Source organism: Danio rerio, chromosome 6 (assembly GCF_052040795.2).
Source record: "Danio rerio strain M-AB ecotype USA chromosome 6, GRCz13ab, whole genome shotgun sequence".
Taxonomy (NCBI): Eukaryota; Metazoa; Chordata; class Actinopteri; order Cypriniformes; family Danionidae; genus Danio; species Danio rerio.
Window position 1 is genome coordinate 13939352 of NC_141026.1, and position 25354 is coordinate 13964705.

Sequence of the window (25354 nt, forward strand, 5' to 3'; positions counted from 1 at the left end):
CTCCACGGTTTGTATGGGTTTGCTCCGGTTTCCCCCTACAGTCCAAAGACATGCAGATCACGTGAATTGGGTAAAAAAATTGTCTGTAGTGTATGAGTCAGTGTGTGTGTGTGTGTGTGTGTGTGTGGATGTTTCCCAGAGATGGGCTGCGGCTGGAAGGAAAAAAAAAAAATAAAATATATATATATATATATATATATATATATATATATATATATATATATATATATATATATTTAGCTTAATGTGCAATTTAAAGGCTTAACTAGGTTAAACTAGGCAAGTCAGGTTAATTATGAGTAAAGTAAAAGTAAACAAAGTTAAAAGTAATACTATGACAACTTCCTTGCTCTGTTAAACATATAGAGATATGTATTTTGAAAAAGAATGAAAAAAAACAAGGCAGTACCTAAAGCTGAATAGTTTTGCCTTTAAGTGTATAATGTCCATATATAATACCTTTGAATAAGCTCTAGTGTGGCATTGATTGACTTGATATAGCAATATCACATGAGTAACAGTGCGATATGGCTGTATATCAGCACTGGTGGGAGGCGTGCGTTGCCTTAGTGTCCCACCAGTGACGATAAATAGCCATATCGCACTGCTACTAGTGCGATATTACATTTATACAACAGTTCAATGGCATAATCGTGTATATAAAAATGAAAATCAAATACGAGTCTATAAACCCTTTTGTATGAATACTTTCTTCCGCCATCCATCCACATCTGCAGCTGACATCAGAACAGCAGAAGCCGTTGCTACTTAACCAACGTCACTTTAGAACTAGCGTTTAAATCATCCTCTAGCGCAGGGGTGTCAAGACTCGGTCCTGGAGGGCCAGTGTCCTGCAAAGTTTAGTTCCAACCCCAATCAGACACACCTGGGCTACACAAATAAGCTCTTACTAGGCATTCTAGAAACATCCGTGCAGGTGTGTTGAAGCAAGTTGGAGCTAAAATCTGCAGGACATCGGCCCTCCAGGACCAAGTTTGGACACCTCTGCTCTAGCGTAATAAATACAGCACTTCAACATATAAAAGAGAGAGATTAACTTATCCTTATTATGCGGTCTCTGTCGCCATCTTGTGAATGAACATCGTCAAACGTCTTTGCTTTGCTGACAGGCTAATGGCCTTTTTCACTTAAAAACCTTAGATGTGGATTTTATTTTTTCTTTCAGATGTTGATTGTTTAGTGGGTTGTTGTAAAATTTAAAATGCTATTGCAAGAATAAAAATTCCATGAAAGAAATTATAATTGTTTTTAAATAGGCACTATCCTTTTAAATAAACTGCATAGTTGCAATCTAAACAACTACATTTTCGACTAAAAAGCCTCAAAAGTACATTATGTTGTCCAAAAGCTGCAATATTTGTCAAACTGTAGAGTGTCCTCTGCTTGTCGCTGTATGAGGGTGGAGTAATACACAAAGGTAAAGGGTGAAGAGGCTGGACGAGTGCTGTTATCTGCAGAATATCTCACGGCTTTCAGATTCAAGAGCTAGACAAAACTGTTAAACATATATTATATGTGTGTGTGTGTGTGTATATATATATATATATATATATATATATATATATATATATATATACCCACACACACACACACACAAAAGCGGACACATCAATCAAACAAAAATAAGACACCAAGGATCTTTTTAAAAATGTATTTACTTAAAAAGGCTTTTCTATGGTCCGTAATATGAATTGACAGGTGGAAACAGCTCTGAAAAACTCTTAGCAACAAATTCACCACTTGGGACCTAACAGTGGATGTTTGCATGTAGATGGCTGTACAGTATGTAGCATCTTTTATGATTCCCTGTGAGAATTTATGCACAAAGTTACTGAGGAGTTGTAAACTGAAGAGATTGGAATTGAATGATTTTACATTTACATTTAGTCATTTAGCAGACGCTTTTATTCAAAGCGACTTACAAATGAGGACAAGGAAGCAACTTACACAACTATAAGAGCAACAATGAATAAGTGCTATACGCAAGTTTCAGGTCTGTAAAGTCTAAGGGCTCTATTTTGACGGTCCATACGCAGACCGCAAATGCTTTCAGGGCGTGTCAGAATCCATACTTGCTAATCCGTTTTGCGCCATGGCGCATCGTCTTAAAGGGTTGAGTTTTATTTTCTTAATGAGTTATATATGTGTTTTGAGAATAAACCAATCAGAGTCTCATCTCCCATTACCTTTAAGAGCCAGTTGCGTCGCGTCATGAGCGCATTTGCTATTTACAGGACGTAAAGTAAGTTCACTTTAACTTTTGCTCTCGTGGATAGGGAAGACTTTAGCAAAAACATCAATTAGCCTATAAATAATTGATTTCGTTTGTAAAGTGCAAAGATTTGTTTCAAAACTATTTCTAAATTCAGTTCTAATTTCCAGCAAACAAATAAATTAACATTGATAACGAAGTGTGTTCAAAATACTGAGTTATTTCCAAATACACCTGCTGTGTCCCATATGGTCTAAAACCTGACAGGTGGACAAGTCTAAGCTTGTTTTTAATAAAACAAATATAAATATGGATATAATAAATAATACTGCTAATAATAATAACATTATACAAAAGCAAATTGAACGAACTGAAAAAGCCTCCCGAGATGAAGAAAGTAAGGCAGTGGTTTTTAAATTCATGTAGGCTAGAAATTAATATGTTTTGTAATATTTTAATCATTTATATTTATATTCTATCTATATCCTTAATATATTATATATTTTTCATATGTAAAGATATTTGCGTATTGCTCTGCATCTTGTTTGTAGTGTGTAAGCCAGGCGCACTTTGCGCCAGACAATAGCCCGACTTTGTTCTGGTCTAAAGAACAGACTATTTACAGTTTCTCAAAATAGCAACGCGCCAAACACGCCTGCTTTTTTAGACCAGAACGCCTATAGGCGCACATACGAGCGCAAATGCATTTGCTATTAAACAGTGTGGTGCAACACCTCAAAATGACCCTTGCGCCAAGGTGAAAGTAGCAAATAGCAATTGCGTTGCGTCTTGCGCCACATTGCGCCGGGTGTATGATAGGGCCCAAAGAAGGAAAGCATTAGTAACTTTTATTTATTAATTTTTTTGAGTACAGTTAGTGTGATATCCAGAGAGGCAATTGCAGATTAGGAAGTGAAGTGGAGACTAAATAGTTGAGTTTTTTGTCGTTTCATGAAAACAGCACGTGACTCTGCCGTTCTGATGCAGTTAGGGAGTTTTTTCCACCAACTGGGCAGATTGAACGCGAGAGTTCAGGAAAGTGATTTCTTTGGGATGGAATTCACTGAACGCAAGTTTCTGGAGGGCACATAAACCTGCAGAAGTAAGAGCAGATAAGAAGGAGCAAAGCCAGAAGTTGCTTTGTAGGCAAACATCAGAGCTTTGAATTTGATGCGAGCAGCAACTGGCAGCCAGTGCAAACGGACTAGCAGCGGAGTGACATGTGCTCGTTTAGGTTCATTGAAGACGACTCGTGCTGCTGCGTTCTGGAGCAGCTGAAGAGGCTTGATAGAGTTAGCTGGAAGCCCCGCTAGTAGAGAGTTGCAGTAATCCAGTCTGGAGAGAACAAGAGCTTGAACAAGGAGTTGAGCTACATGTTCAGATTAGAAGGGTCGGATCTTTCTGATGTTATAGAGTGCGAATCTGCAAGATCGAGCAGTTCTAGCAATGTGGTCAGAGAAGTTTAGTTGGTCATCAATCGTTACTCCAAGGCTTTTCACCATTTTGGATGCAGTAATGGTTGCCCCGCCCATCTGGATTGAAAAGTTATGGTGTAGAGTCGGGTTGGCAGAAACTACAAGCATTTCCGTTTTCGCGAGGTTAAGCTGAAGATGATGATCTTTCATCCAGTGTGAAATGTCCGACAGGAAGGCTGAGATGCGAGCTGGAACCGAGGGATCATCAGGATGAAAAGAGAGGTATAGCTGAGTATCATCAGCATAGCAGTGGTAGGAAAATCCATGTTTCTGGATGACTGGTCCTAGAGATGTCGTGTAGATGGAGAAGAGAAGTGGCCCAAGAACAGAGCCCTGTGGTACCCCAGTGTTTAGATGCTGTAGGTTGGACACCTCTCCCCTCCAAGACACCCTGAATGACCTGTCAGAGAGGTAAGATCTGAACCATTGTATAACAGTGCCCGCAACGCCCAGTGACAGATAGCAGGATCTGGTGGTTTACAGTGTCAAAAGCAGCTGACAAATCCAGCAAGATGAGGACTGATAATTTAGAGTCTGCTTTAGCCAGTCTGAAATCAGGGCCGGAGCAAGCTGAACTGCCGCTCTAGGCAGAGGACGATCATGCTGCCCTCAACCCCAATGTGAAAACGAAAGTGATTATGAAAATGAAGTGAGGTGTTGCGGACCTCTTTTCCAGCGCACTATTCGCGGATATAACTGAGGACGCGCGGGTGCTGACGGAGGGAGGGAGGTGTCGCGGACACTGCGCTCTCTATTCTGCCGCCCTATGCGCGGATATAAATAAGGACGCGCGGGTGTCGCGGACCTCAATTCTGTCGTCTATGCGCAAATATATTTGAGGACGCGGGTGGTGAGGGAGGTGTCGCGGACATAACTGAGGACGCGGGTGGTAAGGGAGGTGTCGCGGATGCCGCCCTCTATATACTGCCGCCCTAGGTGGCCGCCTAGGTCGCCTCTATGGACGCGCCGGCCCTGTCCACGACCGAGAGCAGGGCAGTCTCAGTTGAGTGGCCTTTCTTAAAGCCGGATTGCTTGTTGTTCATGAGGTTGTTTTGAGTAAGAAAGTCCAGGACTTGATTGAACTCTACTTTCTCCAGAATCTTGGCCATGAATGGAAGCAGGGATACCGGTCTGTAGTTTTCAAGTAGCATTTTGTCCAGGTTGGGTTTCTTTAGCAGTGGGGTTACCCTAGCCTGCTTAAATGAAGTGGGGAATAAACCAGAGTCAAGAGATATGTTAATTATGTGAGTCAGTGTTGGTATGACTGCAGGAGAGATGGCTTGCAAGAGATGAGAGGGAATGGGATTAAGTGGACAAGTGGTGGTTGCATGGCTAGATAGCACGAGTTTGGACACCTCAGACTCAAAGAGCTGAGAAAAAGAGGTGAGTGTGTGTGGTGTTGGTGGTGTATCTTGCATGTTTGTTGAAGGTGCAGCAAATTGAGCACTGATTTTTGCAGTTTTGGTGCAAAAGATGTGTATAAAATATGTTAATGTGTATAAAAACTGCTTAGTTTTCAGAAAGGCACATTACACTGTCTGCATCTGTACATTATGGCAAAACCAATACAGTTGAGTTGTCCAATTAATACATACTTAAAAGTAATGTAAGACGTTGTGAGGAGACGCTGACTAGCTAACAATGTAGCTTTCAAGTACACAGTTCAAGATAACAACCATTTGATTGAATACGCCGACATTATTTTAGAAACCTTAAAAATATTTTAACACATTTACTCATTTACACACTCAATTTAGATTCTTATTTAATGCCTAAAACTTGTCAGACTCAGCATCTGAACTCATAAACAGAGAATGGAGGACAGTCAGAAGTAAACAACTCAAACACCTGCCTCCCTTAAAGGGGCAACACATTTGTGTTTAGAATAAGACATACAGCCTGTGTATGTGTGTGTTAATGCCTAACCCAGGGGTCACCAAACATGGAGGGCTGGTGTCCTACAGATTTTAGCTCCAACCTTAATCAAACACACCTAAGCAAGCAAATTAAGGTCTTACTAAGTATATTTGAAACATCCAGGCAGGTGTGTTAAAGCAAATTGGACCTAAACCCTGCAGGGACACCGGCCCTCCAGGACAGAGACTGGTGACCCCTGGCCTAAAGCATTGTTTTCTGCCTTAAGATAAGTGAAACTCTCTATAAAAAGCAACATAAAGCATCAGAGTAGATGGGACAGTAACTGTTGAACAGTAATTTACCATTTATTATTACAGTTACTACCTGTAATGGGTACATAAAGTAAATTACTGTTATTTATTATTTGCATTACACAATTTCATACAAATCCTACTAATTTATTACAGCAAAACACAGGCTATTTTAGGTTTATTTACAGCATAATCTACAAGGGTTAACGGTGTACACTTTAAGTAACTGCCACAGAAAAGACATTTAACAATCTAAGCCCACCTCCACCCCCTTCCTTTTGGAAGGACATCTATTTTTCATTCAATCGTTCATCCATCCATCCATTAATCCATGAAATACCTAACCTCGGCTCAAGCCCACCTCCACCCCCTTCCTTTTGGAAGGACATCTGTCATCAATAGTGATACCTGACCATCAGTTTCTTATCATTGCTGAGGTGTGATCCTCTAGTTTCTCCACTCTACTCTGTAAAAGACAATGACAACATCAATAGTGCTCTACCTGCTTATTTAGTATCTATCTATCTATCTATCTATCTATCTATCTATCTATCTATCTATCTATCTATCTATCTATCTATCTATCTATCTATCTATCTATCTATCTATCTATCTATCTATCTAAGAAAATATATATTTTAAATGTTTTATGAAGTTAATTTGATATAACTTTAAAAAAACTAAGGCAGTACCTAATATATTATGATGCACTTGTCATTACTGAGGTGTGATTCCCTGTTCCTCCACATGCTCCATGCCAATCTGCCAAAGAGAAAGACATCAGGTCTTTAATTAATCTCAATACATTTCTATGGAAACTACTGTAACTCCATTGTTTAGTCGATTCCAGCAGTTTTACCTGTATGCTGAGCTCCAGGTCTTCCAGTATATCCCCATCGTTCTCCTTGTGAGTCTCAGGGGTGCTGCTAGACATAAAGCTGTACAGGGGCATGGGCCCCCCTCAACCGCACCCCTTCCCTCTTTCCCAAAAGGAAAGTATTTAAGTATATTTAAATAGCAATATTGAATATTATAAATTTATTTTCAATATAATTATAATTATATTATAAATAAAACTATTATTATTATATTATAAAAGTATTATTATTATACAAATATGATTCTAATTAATCAACAGAAATTAATCCAATGTAAAGACTGGAGTGATATAAGAGCTTCTAAACAAATCTTATTAATCAAATTAAATTTTCATATGAGAATTCTAGAGAACACAAAACAAAATAGTCTGGAATTATCTTTTGTCTGAGACCTGACTCTGATGGCTGAGAAATAATGTTATCAAGTCTAACTTCCCTGACTCATCGTCTCTCCTTTGTGCTTCTTATAAAAAATCATCTTACAGGAGCCATGTTTAGTCAAAATATGATCATCATCATATTACTTACTTACATATAACCGGGATCCACACTGGTAGCAGAAGCAGCGGCACGTGAGGCGCACAATAATGGTTTTCTGCACACTTGCATCAGTTTGTTTCCGATAAAACTACGTTGCTTTATTTACTACATTGCCCCATTTACTGAGACACGTGTCCTCGTAAATGAGGTCTAGCGACACCCCTGGTGAGTCTCCTGCCTGTTGTGTGTTCTTTAACTACAATTTAAATAATTGCCACAAAAAGACATCTATATAACAACCTAAGCCTTTTAAAGGAAATTCCTGACCATCAGTGTCCAGTCATTGCTGAGGTGTGTGATTCCTATTTTACTCCACATGCTGCACTCCAGTCTGTAAAAGACAAAGACTCGACTAACAGAGCTCTACATGCTTGCTGAGCTCCAGAAATGCACAAGATGTTCTCCAGCGTTCTTCAGATAATGTTTCACAGATGCTCTTGTGAGTTTCCTCCTTTGGCATGTTGTGTGTCCATTACCTGAAAAGGAAACACCTGCCGAAAACAAAACATCTAACTATCTAAGCCCACCTCCACCCCCTTCCTCTTGGAAGGACATCTGTCATCAATAGTGATACCTGACCATCAGTTTCTTATCATTGCTGAGGTGTGATCCTCTAGTTTCTCCACTCTACATCTTTTCTCCACATCTATCTATCTAAAGGAGATACCTGACTACCACTTAGTCTGTAAAATTAAAGTATATAATTTTAAATGTTTTATGAAGTTGTTTTGATTCAACTAAAAAAAAATAGGGCAATGGACTTGTCATTACTGACGTGTGTTTCCCTGTTCCTCCACATGCTTTATGCCAATCTGCCACTGAGAAAGATATCAAGTCTTAAATAATTCTCAGTACATTACTTTGGAAACTAACTCCATTGTTCAGTCTATTTAAACCATTCTACCTGCATCCTGAGCTGAGTCTCCTTCTTCTGCTCCACTCCAACCTGCAAAAGACAAAAGCTGCATCCCAAATGGCACACTATGAACTTCTACATGATGTACTTATGTATTTACACACTCAACACCATAGTATATGAATGTATACTATTGTTCAGACATTTTGCTAGTAAAGAAAGGACTGAATCCCTATACACCATCAGTGTTGATTCTTAGATATCAGTTTACTTACATTTGCTGTGTCTTCCATGTCTCTCCTAGTGTGGTGTCTCCTGGTTCCTCGTCTGGTCTTCATCCTGTTTGCTGTCTGTGGTATCCGTCTCCAAGCCTGCACAGTCAAATTTCCCGTTTATGTTCATGGACCATTATCATCTGCATCAATATACTCACTTGCTCATACTCACATGCCATCCTGTAATCAAACATTGTTTATATTATTTACCTAAATCCAGACCCTTCTGTGACACTCTGTAAAAATTTAAATATATAATCTTAAATGTTTTTTAAAGTTCATTTGATACAACCTAAAAATGTTAAGGCAGTACCTAATTTATTACAATGCACTTGTCATTACTGAGGTGTGTTTCCCTGTTTCTCCACATGCTCCATGCCAATCTGCGAAAAAAGAAAGACATCAAGTCTTAAATTAATCTCAATACATTTCTTTGGAAACTAACTCCATTGTTCAGTCTGTTCAAGTCATCCTACCTGCTTTCTGAGCTCCAGGTCCTCAAGTATATAGTGAAATAAATGACCAAACTATTAAATAATACCTGACATGAGTATAACCGCATTCACCATCAGCAAGCAGCATAATCACTCTCGTAGAAGAATTTTGCTTTCATAATCCAAAATAAAGTAATCAAACTTAAGCTCCTGATAGCTTCACCCCTTCTGCTACATGATCAAAACTGCGGCTGTTGAGTGTTTGAAGTGTCCAACAGTCCACACTTCTTTTTAACGGGTAAATAAGTGCAGCATCCAGGAACTTAAAGTGCACTTAATCTTTTTATAGTAAGTAGAATATTTCAGAGTGAAAGCACTACTTACAATATTTATACTACAAAATGGTGTAGAATAGTGTGTAAGTATGTGACTTGGGACACAGCTTTAGACAGCACTGACAGAGCTCTACCTGCTGTTCTCCAGCATTTTTTAGATAATTGTCCACCGATGCTCTTGTGCAGGGATGCCCAAACCCGGACCTTGAAGGCCGGTGTCCTGTAGAGTTTAGCTCCAACCCTAATCAAACACACCTGAACCAGTTATTCAAGCTCCTACTAGAGATACTAGAAATTTCCTGGCAGGTGTGTTGATGCAAGTTGGTAAACTCAGCAGGACACCGGCCCTCCAGGACCGAGTTTGGACACCCCTGCGGTCTTGTGAGCCTTCCTCTCTTCTGCCTGCTCTCTCTCCATTACCTGAAAGACAAAAAACCTGACACAGACAAGGCCTAAATACTATCTATATCAACCAGCACTCCTTCATCTTGGAAGCACGTCCATCTATTCACCCGTCCATCAGATTTTTTAAAAATAAATTCCTGAGCATCCAGTCATTGCTGAGGTGTGTAATTCCTTTTGTTCTCCATGTGGTCAATTCTGATCTGCAAAACACAATAGAAAGATGTTAAGCTATTAATTAATCTTAATACCATTCTTTGGAAGTTTCATCTACCATTGTCTTTAGTCTGGTTCTGTCGTAACACTAACGAATTGTATTTCACAGCTATAAATAAATACTCTACAAGATGATAATCTATAAATTTACAATAGATAAATGTGTTACAATAATTAGTAAAACTGTCAATAAAAAAATAACAATGAAAATCTGCAAATTGTGAACAAGCCGACAGCACAAACTACAAATGAATAATACAACAGCAAGACAATCTATCTGACAACAGACATGCAGTGATATCGAAAATGTGTAAAAGCTGACAGCATACAAATACATTATACCAGGTCAATTTATCTGACAATATAACAAATAACAAGCTGCAGATGTTAAATTAGACAGCATTATACAAATGAAGCAAACAAACAAACAAAAATACTGTATCTATTTCTGTCTATCTGAAGCAAATACCCGACCATCACTTACTGTCACAGTAACACCAGGTTATCCACCCACTGAAGCACAACGAGCAGCGAGCACCCTCACTCAAATTAAACACACACCTGACAATCATCACCATCATCATCACTGCACTATATATACTCCACTCACATCCACTCTGTGTTCAGACTCTTCGCTAGTAATGAAAGGACTGAACTCCCTATAGACCATTTCAATGTGGTGATGTTATTGGCCCATTGACATTTCCTGCTTGTTATCAAACTATTTCATAACTGTAATAAGAGACAATTCAATCATAATGTCCTGGTTAAAACAGCATCATAACATTATTTATCAATATGTGGCTCTTTTTGGATTCTCGGAAACTATCAAAATGAAAAATGTAAAACAGAAAATACGTTGGGACCGTTGTTTTGGTTTACATCCCTCAAAATGGTCTACACACAATGGTCTAAATAATGGTCTCTCCTAGTGTTGTGTCTCCTGGTTCCTCGTCTGGTCTTCATCCTGTTTTCCGTCTGTGGCATCCGTCTCTAGTCTCCAAGCCTGCACAGTCCAATATCCAGTTTATGTTTATGGACCATAATCATCTGCATCATTATACTCAACTGCTTATACTCACCTGCCATCCTGTAATCAAACATCATTTCTATTTTTCACTTGAATCCTGTCTCTTCTGTGGCACTCTGTAAAAGTGAAAATATAGAATTTTAAAATGTTTTATAAAGTTAATTTGATTCAACTTAAACATTTTAAGGCAGTACCTAATTTATGCTGTTTTCATTACTGAGGTGTGTTTTCCTGTTCCTCCACATGCTCCATGCTCCATGCTCCATGAGCTCCAGAAATGCACAAGATGTTCTCCAGCGTTCTTCAGAAAATGTTCCACAGATGCTCTTGTGAGTTTCCTCCTTTGGCATGTTGTGTGTCCATTACCTGAAAAAGAAACACCTGCCGAAAACAAAACTCAGAGGTTCTCAAAGTGGGGGTCGGGACCCCCCGAGGGGTCGCGGGACAATGAAGGGGGGTCGCCTGGTGATTTTCAAAAATCAATAAATTTTTATTAAACCTTAAGACTTACTGTATTTTATCAGTAACCTACTGAAGAGAAAAAAGTAGTCGTTTATAGTTACTATAAACTATATAGTTACTATAGTAGCTTATAGTTAATAGTTCTATTGGATTGCGACTTATCTGGTAATTACATTATACTAAAGGCACAGCAATACTGTCAGATGCAGCAGGTTGATTTTGTAACATCAGGTTAAACTTTCTAGCCCATTTACACCACTGACATACATAAAAAAAACCAAAGAATAGACTTAGGTCTATAGGTGTGTGTGTGTGTGCATCATTGCATACAAGGTTTCCGTATTTATAACCACCACCTCAGAGAATATTGGGGGTCACGAGTCACTGGCATTGTCATTTTGGGGGTCGCGGGCTGAAAAGTTTGGGAACCCCTGATCTAACTATCTAAGCCCACCTCCACCCCCTTCCTCTTGGAAGGACATCTGTCATCAATAGTGATACCAGACCATCAGTTTCTTATCATTGCTGAGGTGTGATCCTCTAGTTTCTCCACTCCACTCTGTAAAAGACAAAGAAAACATCAATAGTGCTCTACCTGCTTGTTTAGTAATATTTATCTATCTGAAGTAGATACCTGACCATCACTTAGTCTGTAAAAATTAAAGTATATAATTTTAAATGTTTTATGAAGTTGATTTGATTTAATTAAGACAATGTACTTGTCATTACTGATGTGTGTTTCCCTGTTCCTCCACATGCTCCATGCCAATCTGCCAAAGAAAAAGATATCAAGTCTTAAATTAATCTCAATACATTTCTTTGGAAACTAACTCCATTGTTCAGTCTGATCAAGCCATCCTAAATGCTTCCTGAGCTCCAGGTGTTGAAGTATATCTCCATCGTTCCCCTTGTGAGTCTCCTTCTTCTGCTCCACTCCAACCTGCGAAAGACAAAAGCTGCATCCCAAATGGCACACTATGAACCTCTACACGATGTACTCATGCACTTACACACTCAACACTATAGTATATGAATGTAGTGTCGTCCCAAATAAAACATTGATGGTTATTTACTAAACGCAACTTCAAACTGTTTCCCAGATGATGTTCGACGCTTGCCAAATTATTGAAACAAATGACCAAACTATCAAATAATACCTGACATGAGTATAACCGCATTCACCATCAGCAAGCAGTCTCTCCTAGTGTGGTGTCTCCTGGTTCCTCGTCTGGTCTTCATCCTGTTTTCAGTAAGTGTCATCCGTCTCTAGTCTCCAAGCCTGCACAGTCAAATATCCAGTTTATGTTTATGGACCATAATCATCTGCATCATTATACTCAACTGCTTATACTCACCTGCCATCCTGTAATCAAACATCGTTTCTATTTTTCACTTGAATCCTGTCTCTTCTGTGACACTCTGTAAAAGTGAAAATATAGAATTTTAAAATGTTTTATAAAGTTCATTTGATTCAACTTAAAATTTTTAAGGCAGTACCTTATTTATGGCGTTTTCATTACTGAGGTGTGTTTCCCTGTTCCTCCACATGCTCCATGCCAATCTGCCAAAGAGAAAGACATCAGCTCTTTAATTAATCTGAATACATTTCTTTGGAAACTACTGTAACTCCATTGTTCAGTCGGTTCAAGCAGTTTTACCTGTATGCTGAGCTCCAGGTCTTCCAGTATATCTCCATCGTTCTCCTTGTGCCCACCTCCACCCCCTTCCTCTTAGAAGGACATCTATTTACCATCCGACCAGTCACCCATCCATCCATCCATCCATAAAATACCTAACCAGACCATCAGCTTCCAGTCATGTTCAGGTGTGATTCCTATTTCTCCACATGCCCCAGTCTAATCTGCAAAAAACAAAAACAAGACTGTCAAAGCTCTACTTACTGGCTGACCACCACCCCCTTCCTCTTGGAAGGACATACATCCATGCATCCATTCATCTGTTTCTGAAGGATATTCCTGACCATCAGTGTCCAGTCATTGCTGAAGTGTGTGATTCCTATTTTACTCCACATGCTGCACTCCAGTCTGTAAAAGACAAAGACTCGACTAACAGAGCTCTACATGCTTGCTGAGCTCCAGAAATGCACAAGATGTTCTCCAGCGTTCTTCAGATAACGTTCCACTGATGCTCTTGTGAGTTTCCTCCTTTGGCATGTTGTGTTTTCATTACCTGAAAAAGAAACACTTGCCGCAGAAAAGACATCTATCTAACTATCTAAGCCCACCTCCACCCCCTTCCTCTTGGAAGGACATCTGTCATCAATAGTGATACCTGACCATCAGTTTCTTATCATTGCTGAGGTGTGATCCTCTAGTTTCTCCACTCTACTCTGTAAAAGACAAAGACAACATCAATAGTGCTCTACCTGCTTGATTAGTATTATCTATCTATCTGAAGGAGATACTTGACCATCTTTTAGTCTGTAAAAATTTTTATATATAATTTCCAATGTTTTATAAAGTTAATTTGATTCAATTTACAAATGTTAAGGAAGTACCTGATATATTACGATGCACTTGTCATTACTGAGGTGTGTTTCCCTGTTCCTCCACATGCTCCATGCCAATCTGCCAAAGAGAAAGACATCAGCTCTTTAATTATTCCTAATACATTTTCTTAGAAACTCCATTGTTCAGTCAGTTCAAGCTGTTTTACCTCTTTGCTGAGCTCCATGTCTTCCAGTATATCTCCATCGTTCTCCTTGTGTGTCTCAGGGGTGTTGCTAGATATTAAGCTCTATTGAGGGACGAGCCCCCTTCAACTGCACCCCTCCCCTCTTCCTCAAAAGGAAATTATTTACCCATATTTAAATAGCTATACTGAATATTTTAAATTATAATGATATCATAAATAAATAAAAGTATTATTATTATTATAAAAATATTATTATTATACAAATATTATTCTAATTAAATAACAGAAATAAATCCAATGTAAAGACTGGAGTGATAGAAGATCTTCTAAACAAATCTTTTGCTTGAATTAAATTTTCATATGAGAATTCTAGAGAACACAAAACAAAAATGTCTAGAATTATCTTTATTATTATCTTTTATTTACTGAAGCATGTGTCCCCGTAAATGAGGTCTAGTGACACCCCTGGTGAGTTTCCTGCACCTCTTGTGAGGCTCCTTTTTCTGCCTGTTGTGTGTTCATTAACTACAATTTAAATAACTGCCACAAAGAAGATATCAATCTAACAATCTGTGCCCACCCCCACCCCCTTCCTCTTAGAAGGACATCTATTTACCATCCGACCAGTCATCCATCCATCCATCAATCAATAAATTACCTAACCAGACCAGCAGCTTCCAGTCATGTTCAGGTGTGATTCCCATTTCTCCACATGCTCCAGTCTAACCTGCAAAAGACAAAAACAAGACTGTCAAAGCTCTACTTACTGGCTGACCTCCAGCAATAAACCAGATGTTCTCCAGTGTTCTTCAGATAAATATTCACCATTCTGCTCGTGAGTCTCCTTTTTCTGTCTGTTGTGGTTCCATTATCTACAATGTAAATAACAGCCACAGACAAGACATCTATCTGACAGTCTATGCTCACCACCACCCCCTTCCTCTTGGAAGGACATCCATCCATGCCCCCATCCATCTGTTTCTGAAGGATATTCCTGACCATCAGTGTCCAGTCATTGCTGAAGTGTGTGATTCCTATTTTACTCCACATGCTGCACTCCAGTCTGTAAAAGACAAAGACTCGACTAACAGAGCTCTTCATGCTTGCTGAGCTCCAGAAATGCACAAGATGTTCTCCAGCGTTCTTCAGAAAATGTTCCACAGATGCTCTTGTGAGTTTACTCCTTTGGCATGTTGTGTGTCCATTACCTGAAAAAGAAACACCTGCCGAAAACAAAACATCTAACTCAGAGGTTCTCAAAGTGGGGGTCGGGACCCCCCGGGGGGTCGCGGGACAATGAAGGGGGGTCGCCTGGTGATTTTCAAAAATCAATTAATTTTTATTAAACCTTAAGACTTACTGTATTTTATCAGTAACCTACTGAAGAGAAAAAAGTAGTCGTTTATAGTTACTATAAACTATATAGTTACTATAGTAGCTTATAGTTAATAGTTCTATTGGATTGCGACTTATCTGGTAATTACATTATACTAAAGGCACAGCAATACTGTCAGATGCAGCAGGTTGATTTTGTAACATCAGGTTAAACTTTCTAGCCCATTTACACCACTGACATACATAAAAAAAACCAAAGAATAGACTTAGGTCTATAGGTGTGTGTGTGTGTGCATCATTGCATACAAGGTTTCCGTATTTATAACCACCACCTCAGAGAATATTGGGGGTCACGAGTCACTGGCATTGTCATTTTGGGGGTCGCGGGCTGAAAAGTTTGGGAACCCCTGATCTAACTATCTAAGCCCACCTCCACCCCCTTCCTCTTGGAAGGACATCTGTCATCAATAGTGATACCTGACCATCAGTTTCTTATCATTGCTGAGGTGTGATCCTCTAGTTTCTCAACTCTACTCTGTAAAAGACAAAGAAAACATCAATAGTGCTCTACCTGCTTGATTAGTATTATCTATCTATCTAAAGGAGATACCTGACCATCACTTAGTCTGTAAAAATTAAAGTATATAATTTTAAATGTTTTATGAAGTTGATTTGATTTAATTAAGACAATGTACTTGTCATTACTGACGTGTGTTTCCCTGTTCCTCCACATGCTCCATGCCAATCTGCCAAAGAAAAAGATATCAAGTCTTAAATTAATCTCAATACATTTCTTTGGAAACTAACTCCATTGTTCAGTCTCATCAAGCCATCCTAAATGCTTCCTGAGCTCCAGGTGTTGAAGTATATCTCCATCGTTCCCCTTGTGAGTCTCCTTCTTCTGCTCCACTCCAACCTGCGAAAGACAAAAGCTGCATCCCAAATGGCACACTATGAACCTCTACACGATGTACTCATGCACTTACACACTCAACACTATAGTATATGAATGTAGTGTCGTCCCAAATAAAACATTGATGGTTATTTACTAAACGCAACTTCAAACTGTTTCCCAGATGATGTTCGACGCTTGCCAAATTATTGAAACAAATGACCAAACTATCAAATAATACCTGACATGAGTATAACCGCATTCACCATCAGCAAGCAGTCTCTCCTAGTGTGGTGTCTCCTGGTTCCTCGTCTGGTCTTCATCCTGTTTTCAGTAAGTGTCATCCGTCTCTAGTCTCCAAGCCTGCACAGTCAAATATCCAGTTTATGTTTATGGACCATAATCATCTGCATCATTATACTCAACTGCTTATACTCACCTGCCATCCTGTAATCAAACATCGTTTCTATTTTTCACTTGAATCCTGTCTCTTCTGTGACACTCTGTAAAAGTGAAAATATAGAATTTTAAAATGTTATATAAAGTTCATTTGATTCAACTTAAAATTTTTAAGGCAGTACCTAATTTATGGCGTTTTCATTACTGAGGTGTGTTTCCCTGTTCCTCCACATGCTCCATGCCAATCTGCCAAAGAGAAAGACATCAGCTCTTTAATTAATCTCAATACATTTCTTTGGAAACTACTGTAACTCCATTGTTCAGTCGGTTCAAGCAGTTTTACCTGTATGCTGAGCTCCAGGTCTTCCAGTATATCTCCATCGTTCTCCTTGTGCCCACCTCCACCCCCTTCCTCTTAGAAGGACATCTATTTACCATCCGACCAGTCACCCATCCATCCATCCATAAAATACCTAACCAGACCATCAGCTTCCAGTCATGTTCAGGTGTGATTCCTATTTCTCCACATGCCCCAGTCTAATCTGCAAAAGACAAAAACAAGACTGTCAAAGCTCTACTTACTGGCTGACCACCACCCCCTTCCTCTTGGAAGGACATACATCCATGCACCCATTCATCTGTTTCTGAAGGATATTCCTGACCATCAGTGTCCAGTCATTGCTGAAGTGTGTGATTCCTATTTTACTCCACATGCTGCACTCCAGTCTGTAAAAGACAAAGACACGACTAACCGAGCTCTACATGCTTGCTGAGCTCCAGAAATGCACAAGATGTTCTCCAGCGTTCTTCAGATAACGTTCCACTGATGCTCTTGTGAGTTTCCTCCTTTGGCATGTTGTGTTTTCATTACCTGAAAAAGAAACACTTGCCGCAGAAAAGACATCTATCTAACTATCTAAGCCCACCTCCACCCCCTTCCTCTTGGAAGGACATCTGTCATCAATAGTGATACCTGACCATCAGTTTCTTATCATTGCTGAGGTGTGATCCTCTAGTTTCTCCACTCTACTCTGTAAAAGACAAAGACAACATCAATAGTGCTCTACCTGCTTGATTAGTATTATCTATCTATCTGAAGGAGATACTTGACCATCTTTTAGTCTGTAAAAATTTTTATATATAATTTCCAATGTTTTATAAAGTTAATTTGATTCAATTTACAAATGTTAAGGAAGTACCTGATATATTACGATGCACTTGTCATTACTGAGGTGTGTTTCCCTGTTCCTCCACATGCTCCATGCCAATCTGCCAAAGAGAAAGACATCAGCTCTTTAATTATTCCTAATACATTTTCTTAGAAACTCCATTGTTCAGTCAGTTCAAGCTGTTTTACCTCTTTGCTGAGCTCCATGTCTTCCAGTATATCTCCATCGTTCTCCTTGTGTGTCTCAGGGGTGTTGCTAGATATTAAGCTCTATTGAGGGACGAGCCCCCTTCAACTGCACCCCTCCCCTCTTCCTCAAAAGGAAATTATTTACCCATATTTAAATAGCTATACTGAATATTTTAAATTATAATGATATCATAAATAAATAAAAGTATTATTATTATTATAAAAATATTATTATTATACAAATATTATTCTAATTAAATAACAGAAATAAATCCAATGTAAAGACTGGAGTGATATAAGATCTTCTAAACAAATCTTTTGCTTGAATTAAATTTTCATATGAGAATTCTAGAGAACACAAAACAAAAATGTCTAGAATTATCTTTTGTCTGAGACCTGACTCTGATGGCTGAGAAATAATGTTATTAAGGTCAACTTCCCTGACTCATCGTCTCTCCTTTGTGCTTATAAAAAATCATCTTACAAGAGCCATGTTTAGTCAAAATATGTTCGTCATCATCATTATCATCATCATAATCACATTACTTTAGCATATAACATAACATATTAGTTTTTCCGACTTGCAGATCTTACTGAGTGCCGACACCACTGCATTAACGTCGGTTTCACAATGTATGAGTGGCGTGTATTTTCTCAGCGTGCGTGTTAAACAACCGGGATTCACACCTGTAGCATAAACAGCGACACGTGAGGCGCACAATAATGGGTTTCTGCACACTTGCGTCAGTTTGTTTTCAATTAAACTATGTTGCTTTATTTACAACATTGCCTCATTTACTGAAGCATGTGTCCCCGTAAATGAGGTCTAGCGACACCCCTGGTGAGTTTCCTGCACCTCTTGTGAGGCTCCTTTTTCTGCCTGTTGTGTGTTCATTAACTACAATTTAAATAACTGCCACAAAGAAGACATCAATCTAACAATCTGTGCCCACCTCCACCCCCTTCCTCTTAGAAGGACATCTATTTACCATCCGACCAGTCATCCATCCATCCATCAATCAATAAATTACCTAACCAGACCAGCAGCTTCCAGTCATGTTCAGGTGTGATTCCTATTTCTCCACATGCTCCAGTCTAACCTGCAAAAGACAAAAACAAGACTGTCAAAGCTCTACTTACTGGCTGATCTCCAGCAATAAACCAGATGTTCTCCAGTGTTCTTCAGATAAATATTCACCATTCTGCTTGTGAGTCTCCATCTTCTGCCTGTTGTGGTTCCATTATCTACAATGTAAATAACAGCCACAGACAAGACATCTATCTGACAGTCTATGCTCACCACCACCCCCTTCCTCTTGGAAAGACATCCATCCATGCCCCCATCCATCTGTTTCTGAAGGATATTCCTGACCATCAGTGTCCAGTCATTGCTGAGGTGTGTGATTCCTATTTTACTCCACATGCTGCACTCCAGTCTGTAAAAGACAAAGACTCGACTAACAGAGCTCTACATGCTTGCTGAGCTCCAGAAATGCACAAGATGTTCTCCAGCGTTCTTCAGAAAATGTTCCACAGATGCTCTTGTGAGTTTCCTCCTTTGGCATGTTGTGTGTCCATTACCTGAAAAAGAAATACCTGCCGCAGACAAGACATCTATCTAACTATCTAAGCCCACCTCCACCCCCTTCCTCTTGGAAGGACATCTGTCATCAATAGTGATACCTGACCATCAGTTTCTTATCCTTGCTGAGGTGTGATCCTCTAGTTTCTCCACTCTACTCTGTAAAAGACAAAGACAACATCAATATTACACCAGCTGCTTGTTTAGTAATATTTATCTATCTAAAGGAGATACCTGACCATTACTTAGTCTGTAAAAATTAAAGTATATAATTTTAAATGTTTTATGAAGTTGATTTGATTCAACTTTAATTAAGACAATGTACTTGTCATTACTGACGTGTGTTTCCCTGTTCCTCCACATGCTTCATGCCAATCTGCCAAAGAGAAAGACATCAGCTCTTTAATTAATCTCAATACATTTCTTTGGAAACTAACTCCATTGTTTAGTCTGCTTAAACCATTCTACCTGCTTCCTGAGCTCCAGGTGTTGAAGTATATCTCCACTGTTCCCCTTGTGAGTTTCCTTCTTCTGCTCCACTCCAACCTGCGAAAGACAAAAGCTGCATCCCAAATGGCACACTATGAACCTCTACACGATGTACTCATGCACTTACACACTCAACACTATAGTATATGAATGTAGTGTTGTCCCAAATAAAACATCAATGGTTATTTACTAAACGCAACTTCAAACTGTTTCCCTGATGATGTTCGACGCTTGCCAAATTAGTGAAACAAATGACCAAACTATCAAATAATACCTGACGACATGAGTATAACCGCATTCACCATCAGGAAGCAGTCTCTCCTAGTGTGGTGTCTCCTGGTTCCTGGTCTGGTCTTCATCCTGTTTTCCGTCTATGTCATCCGTCTCTAGTCTCCAAGCCTGCACAATCAAATATCCAGTTTATGTTTCTGGACCATAATCATCTGCATCATTATACTCAACTGCTTATACTCACCTGCCATCCTGTAATCAAACATCGTTTCTATTTTTCACTTGAATCCTGTCTCTTCTGTGACACTCTGTAAAAGGGAAAATATAGAATTTTAAAATGTTTTATAAAGTTCATTTGATTCAACTTAAAATTGTTAAGGCAGTACCTAATTTATGGTGTTTTCATTACTGAGGTGTGTTTCCCTGTTCCTCCACATGCTCCATGCCAATCTGCCAAAGAGAAAGATATCAAGTCTTAAATTAATCTCAATACATTTTCTTTGGAAACTCCATTGTTCCGTCAGTTCATGCTGTTTTACCTGTTTGCTGAGCTCCAGGTCTTCCAGTATATCTCCACTGTTCATCTTGTGTGTTTCAGGGGTGATGCTAGACATAAAGCTCTACTGGGGCATGGGCCCCCCTCATCCGCACCCCTCACCTCTTCCCCAAAAGGAAATTATTTACCCATATTAAAATAGCTATACTGAATATTAATATTAATAATAAATAAATTAATGTATTATAATTATTATTATTATAAAAGTATTATTATTATACAAATATTATTCTAAATTAACAGAAATCAGTCCAATGTAAAGACTGGAGTGATATAAGATCTTCTAAAAAAATATTTTGCATGAATTTTAATTTCATATGAGAATTCTAGTGAACACAAAACAAAAATGTCTAGAATTATCTTTTGTCTGAGACCTGACTCTGATGGCTGAGAAATAATGTTATTAAGTCTAGCTTCCCTGACTCATCGTCTCTCCTTTGTGCTTCTTATAAAAATTCATCTTACAGGAGCCATAATTAGTCAAAATATGATAATCGTCATCATCATATTACTTAAACATTAGTTTTGCCGCCTTGCAGAACTTACTGAATGCCGACATCACTGCATTAAAGTTGTTACGTCGGTTTCACAATGTATGAGTGGCGGGTATATTCTCAGCGTGCGTGTTAAACAACCAGGATTCACACCAATAGCATAAGCAGCAGCACGTGAGGCGCACAAGAACGGTTATCTGCACACAAGCATCAGAATGTTTTTGATTAAACTACATTGCCCCATTTACAAGAGCACGTGCCCCCGAAAATGGGGTCTAGTGACACCCCTGGTGGATCTCCTATACCTCTTGTGAGTCTCCTTTTTCTGCCTGTTGTGTTTTCATTACCTGAAAAAGAAACACCTGCCGCAGACAAGACATCTATCTAACTATCTAAGCCCACCTCCACCCCCTTCCTCTTGGAAGGACATCTGTCATCAATAGTGATACCTGACCATCAGTTTCTTATCATTGCTGAGGTGTGATCCTCTAGTTTCTCCACTCTACTCTGTAAAAGACAAAGACAACACCAATATTACACCAGCTGCTTGTTTAGTAATATCTAATATAAATTTAAATGTTTTCTCAAGTTAATTTGATATAACTTAAAAAATAAGGCAGTACCTAATATATTATGATGCACTTGTCATTACTGAGGTGTGTTTCCCTGTTCTTCCACATGCTCCATGCCAATCTGCCAAAGAGAAAGATATCAGGTCTTTAATTAATCTCAATACATTTCTTTGGAAACTACTGTAACTCCATTGTTCAGTCGGTACAAGTAGTTTTACCTTTATGCTGAGCTCCAGGTCTTCCAGTATATCTCCATCGTTCTCCTTGTGAGTCTCAGGGGTGTTGTTAGACATAAAGCTCTAGTGGGGCACGGTCCCCCCTCAACCACGCCCAGCTACTGCCAACTTGCAAAACTACTGAGTGCCGACACCACTGCATTAAAGGCTTTTTTAAGCCGGGTTTACAATGTATGAGTGCCGTGTATTTTTTTCAGCGTGCGTTTTAAACAACCGGGATTCACACCGGAAGCAGAAGCATTGGAGTGTAAGGCACACAAAAATGGTTTTCTGCACACATGCGTCTGTTTGTTTTCAATTATACTACATTGCCCCATTTACTAGGGCACGTGCTCCTGTGAATGGGGTCTAGTTACACCCCTGGTGAGTCTCCTGCACCTCTTGTGAGTCTCCTTTTCTGCCTGTTGTGTGTTCATTATCTACAATTCAAATAACTGCCACAAAAAAGACATTTATCTAACAATCCATGCCCACCCCCACCCCCTTCCTCTTAGAAGGAGATCTATTTATCATCCGACCAGTCACCCATCCATCCATCCATAAAATACCTAACCAGACCATCAGTTTGCAGTCATGTTGAGGTGTGATTCCCATTTCTCCACATGCCCCAGTCTAATCTGCAGAAGACAAAAACAAGACTGTCAAAGCTCTACTTACTGGCTGACCACCACCCCCTTCCTCTTGGAAGGACATACATCCATGCACCCATTCATCTGTTTCTGAAGGATATTCCTGACCATCAGTGTCCAGTCATTGCTGAGGTGTGTGATTCCTATTTTACTCCACATGCTGCACTCCAGTCTGTAAAAGACAAAGACACGACTAACAGAGCTCTACATGCTTGCTGAGCTCCAGAAATGCACAAGATGTTCTCCAGCGTTCTTCAGATAAATCTTCACTGATGCTCTTGTGAGTTTCCTTTTTCTGCATGTTGTGTGTCCATTACCTGAAAAAGAAACACCTGCCGCAGAAAAGACATCAAACTATATAAGCCCACCTCCACCCCCTTCCTTTTGGAAGGACATCTGTCATCAATAGTGATACCTGACCATCAGTTTCTTATCATTGCTGAGGTGTGATCCTCTAGTTTCTTCACTCTACTCTGTAAAAGACAAAGACAACATCAATAGTGCTCTACCTGCTTGATTAGTAATATTTATTTATCTGAATGAGATACCTGACCATCACTTAGTCTGTAAAAATTAAAGTATATCATTTTAAATGTTTTATGAAGTTGATTTGATTCAACTTAAAAAAATAATGCAGTTGACTTGTCATTACAGCACTATATAGACTCCACTTACATTCACTCTGTGTCCGGCCTCTTTGCTAGTAAAGAAAGTACTGAAGCCCCTATATACCATCAGTGTTGATTCTTAGATATCAGTTTACTTATGTTTGCTGTGTCTTCTATGTCTCTCCTGGTGTTGTGTCTCCTGGTTCCTCGTCTGGTCTTCATCCTGTTTGCTGTCTGTGGTATCCGTCTCCAAGCCTGCACAGTCAAACATCCAGTTTATATTCATGGACCATTATCATCTGCATCATTATACTCACTTGCTCATACTCACCTGCCATCCTGTACATAAACATTGTTTATATTATTTACCTAAATCCCATCTCTTCTGTGCCACTCTGTAAACATTTAAATATATAATCTTAAATGTTTTAGAAAGTTCATTTGATTCAACTTAAACACGTTAAGGCAGTACCTAATTTATTACAATGTACTTGTCATAACTGAGGTGTGATTCCCTGTTTCTCCACATGCTTCATGCCAATCTGCCAAAGAGAAAGATATCAAGTCTTAAATTAATCTCAATACATTTCTTTGGAAACTAACTCCATTGTTTAGCCTGTTCATGCCATCCTACCTGCTTTCTGAGCTCCAGGTCTTCAAGTATATCTCCACCGTTTCCCTTGTGAGTCTCCTTCTTCTGCTCCACTCCAATCTGCAAAAAAAAAAAAAAAAAAAAAGACAGCCCCAACAAAACCCTCCCAGCTGTTCTCCAGCATTTTTACATAAATTTCCACCGATTCTCTTGGTAGTCTCCCTCTTCTGCCTGCTCTCCAATAGCTGAAAAAGAAAAAACCTGACACAGACAAGCCCTAATTATCTATCTATACCAGTGGTTCTCAAAGTGTGGCACACAGGCTTCCTTCTAGTGGTATGCGGAGGAATCACTGAATAATAATTAAAAATATATGAACACTCTTTTACGCTTTGACGTGTATGATAACACCGATTGGTTTTTCTCTCTACTGTATGATCGCACCGTTGTGATTAAAATTGTTTATTGCATCAGTTCATCAGATGCTAAAAATCAAAATGGTGAAGCTCTTGAGCAGATACACGCTAGAGAAGTGCTTTTGCAGACCAGTCCTGTTGGCATTTCAGGTTACTGCAATCTCAGGAATTTCCCCATGCTGCATTATTGGTAAAATAATTATAACAAACGTGTTAACGTGTTCGAAGTTGTATAAAATGAGTGTTTTTGATATATAGCCTAAACTCATTTGTTTTGTAAATAGCCTAGCAGTGTAGCTTTCCATTTAGTTTGTAACCTCGGATTTAAATGAATTCATCAGTTTGACAGCACGTGTTGCCAATTCTCACATCGCAAACAACTGAAGAAACGCTCTGCATTTTGTCACAACACCTGCAAATATCCACGTAACACAACAAAAATGTTTCAAGGAGACCCAAAAACATGACAGACCATGCTGAAATATGGATGTGTTATTATGCCGTGACTGTGAAGTTGTTTATGGTCCTTTAAAGGGTTTTTTGTTTATTTTAATATCCTAGTTACACAATTTTATTGTCTTTTGTAAATTATTAGCCTAAATAACTGATGATTAAATGTGAAACGTTGTTTTAATATTATGCAGCACAATTAATAAATGCAGCTCGTTTCTTCAGTTGTTTGTGGCTGCATCCGAAACTGCATTCTTCCATACTACATAGTACGCTAAAAACAGTATGTGAGCCGAGTAGTATGTCAGTATGCGAAAAGTATCCAGATGACCTACTACTTCCTGTGAGATTCTGAAGAGCGCATCAGATAAACGCTATGCTATCCCATGAAGCCACGCGAGAGAATTCATGTATGGCAGTGAATCGATGAAACGTTGGGTAGGTCTCGTGATCATGAAAAAATGTTGGATGTAGTAGGTCTGTGCTCCATTCATATTGCTCACATTCATACTGTATAGAACATAATTTTCTAACGGTCGAGTAGTATGTTTAAATTC

At 39.1% G+C, this 25354-nt stretch overlaps 1 protein-coding gene and 5 long non-coding RNA genes across 9 annotated transcripts in view; 1 reads left to right on the plus strand and 5 right to left on the minus strand.

Annotated features, from left to right (window-relative positions):
• The window catches only part of stk24b (serine/threonine kinase 24b (STE20 homolog, yeast)), an 835587-nt gene that overhangs the window by 564548 nt on the left and 245685 nt on the right, over positions 1-25354 (plus strand). The gene's annotated exons all lie outside the window — the stretch shown is intronic.
• On the minus strand, positions 7808-24062 carry LOC147843396 (uncharacterized). Of its 2 annotated transcripts, XR_015493329.1 has the most exons (5): positions 23974-24062; positions 23812-23881; positions 23671-23734; positions 8426-8521; positions 7808-7927 (listed from the first exon to the last, which is right to left on the minus strand). It is a non-coding gene; the product is annotated as an uncharacterized LOC147843396 (long non-coding RNA). The 2 variants fall into 2 exon arrangements; XR_015493330.1 differs by lacking the exons at positions 7808-7927; positions 23671-23734; positions 23812-23881; positions 23974-24062 and adding exons at positions 8598-8661; positions 8739-8816 and having other exon boundaries at positions 8424-8521.
• On the minus strand, positions 9935-13744 carry LOC141386197 (uncharacterized). 3 transcript variants are annotated; one of them, XR_015493324.1, is made up of 6 exons: positions 13244-13744; positions 12963-13018; positions 12802-12865; positions 12660-12723; positions 12487-12583; positions 11369-12260 (listed from the first exon to the last, which is right to left on the minus strand). It is a non-coding gene; the product is annotated as an uncharacterized LOC141386197 (long non-coding RNA). The 3 variants fall into 3 exon arrangements; XR_015493325.1 differs by lacking the exons at positions 11369-12260; positions 12487-12583 and adding an exon at positions 9935-10818; XR_015493323.1 differs by lacking the exon at positions 13244-13744 and having other exon boundaries at positions 12963-13089.
• LOC147843397 (uncharacterized) lies at positions 16626-17127 on the minus strand. Its single transcript, XR_015493347.1, has 3 exons — positions 16929-17127; positions 16768-16831; positions 16626-16689 (listed from the first exon to the last, which is right to left on the minus strand). It is a non-coding gene; the product is annotated as an uncharacterized LOC147843397 (long non-coding RNA).
• LOC141386199 (uncharacterized) lies at positions 17290-18080 on the minus strand. Its single transcript, XR_015493341.1, has 3 exons — positions 17943-18080; positions 17785-17854; positions 17290-17616 (listed from the first exon to the last, which is right to left on the minus strand). It is a non-coding gene; the product is annotated as an uncharacterized LOC141386199 (long non-coding RNA).
• LOC147843398 (uncharacterized) lies at positions 19083-23097 on the minus strand. The gene is made up of 12 exons (XR_015493316.1): positions 22798-23097; positions 22085-22719; positions 21918-21987; positions 20784-20904; positions 20631-20694; positions 20489-20552; positions 20288-20399; positions 19993-20070; positions 19864-19900; positions 19626-19683; positions 19243-19538; positions 19083-19169 (listed from the first exon to the last, which is right to left on the minus strand). It is a non-coding gene; the product is annotated as an uncharacterized LOC147843398 (long non-coding RNA).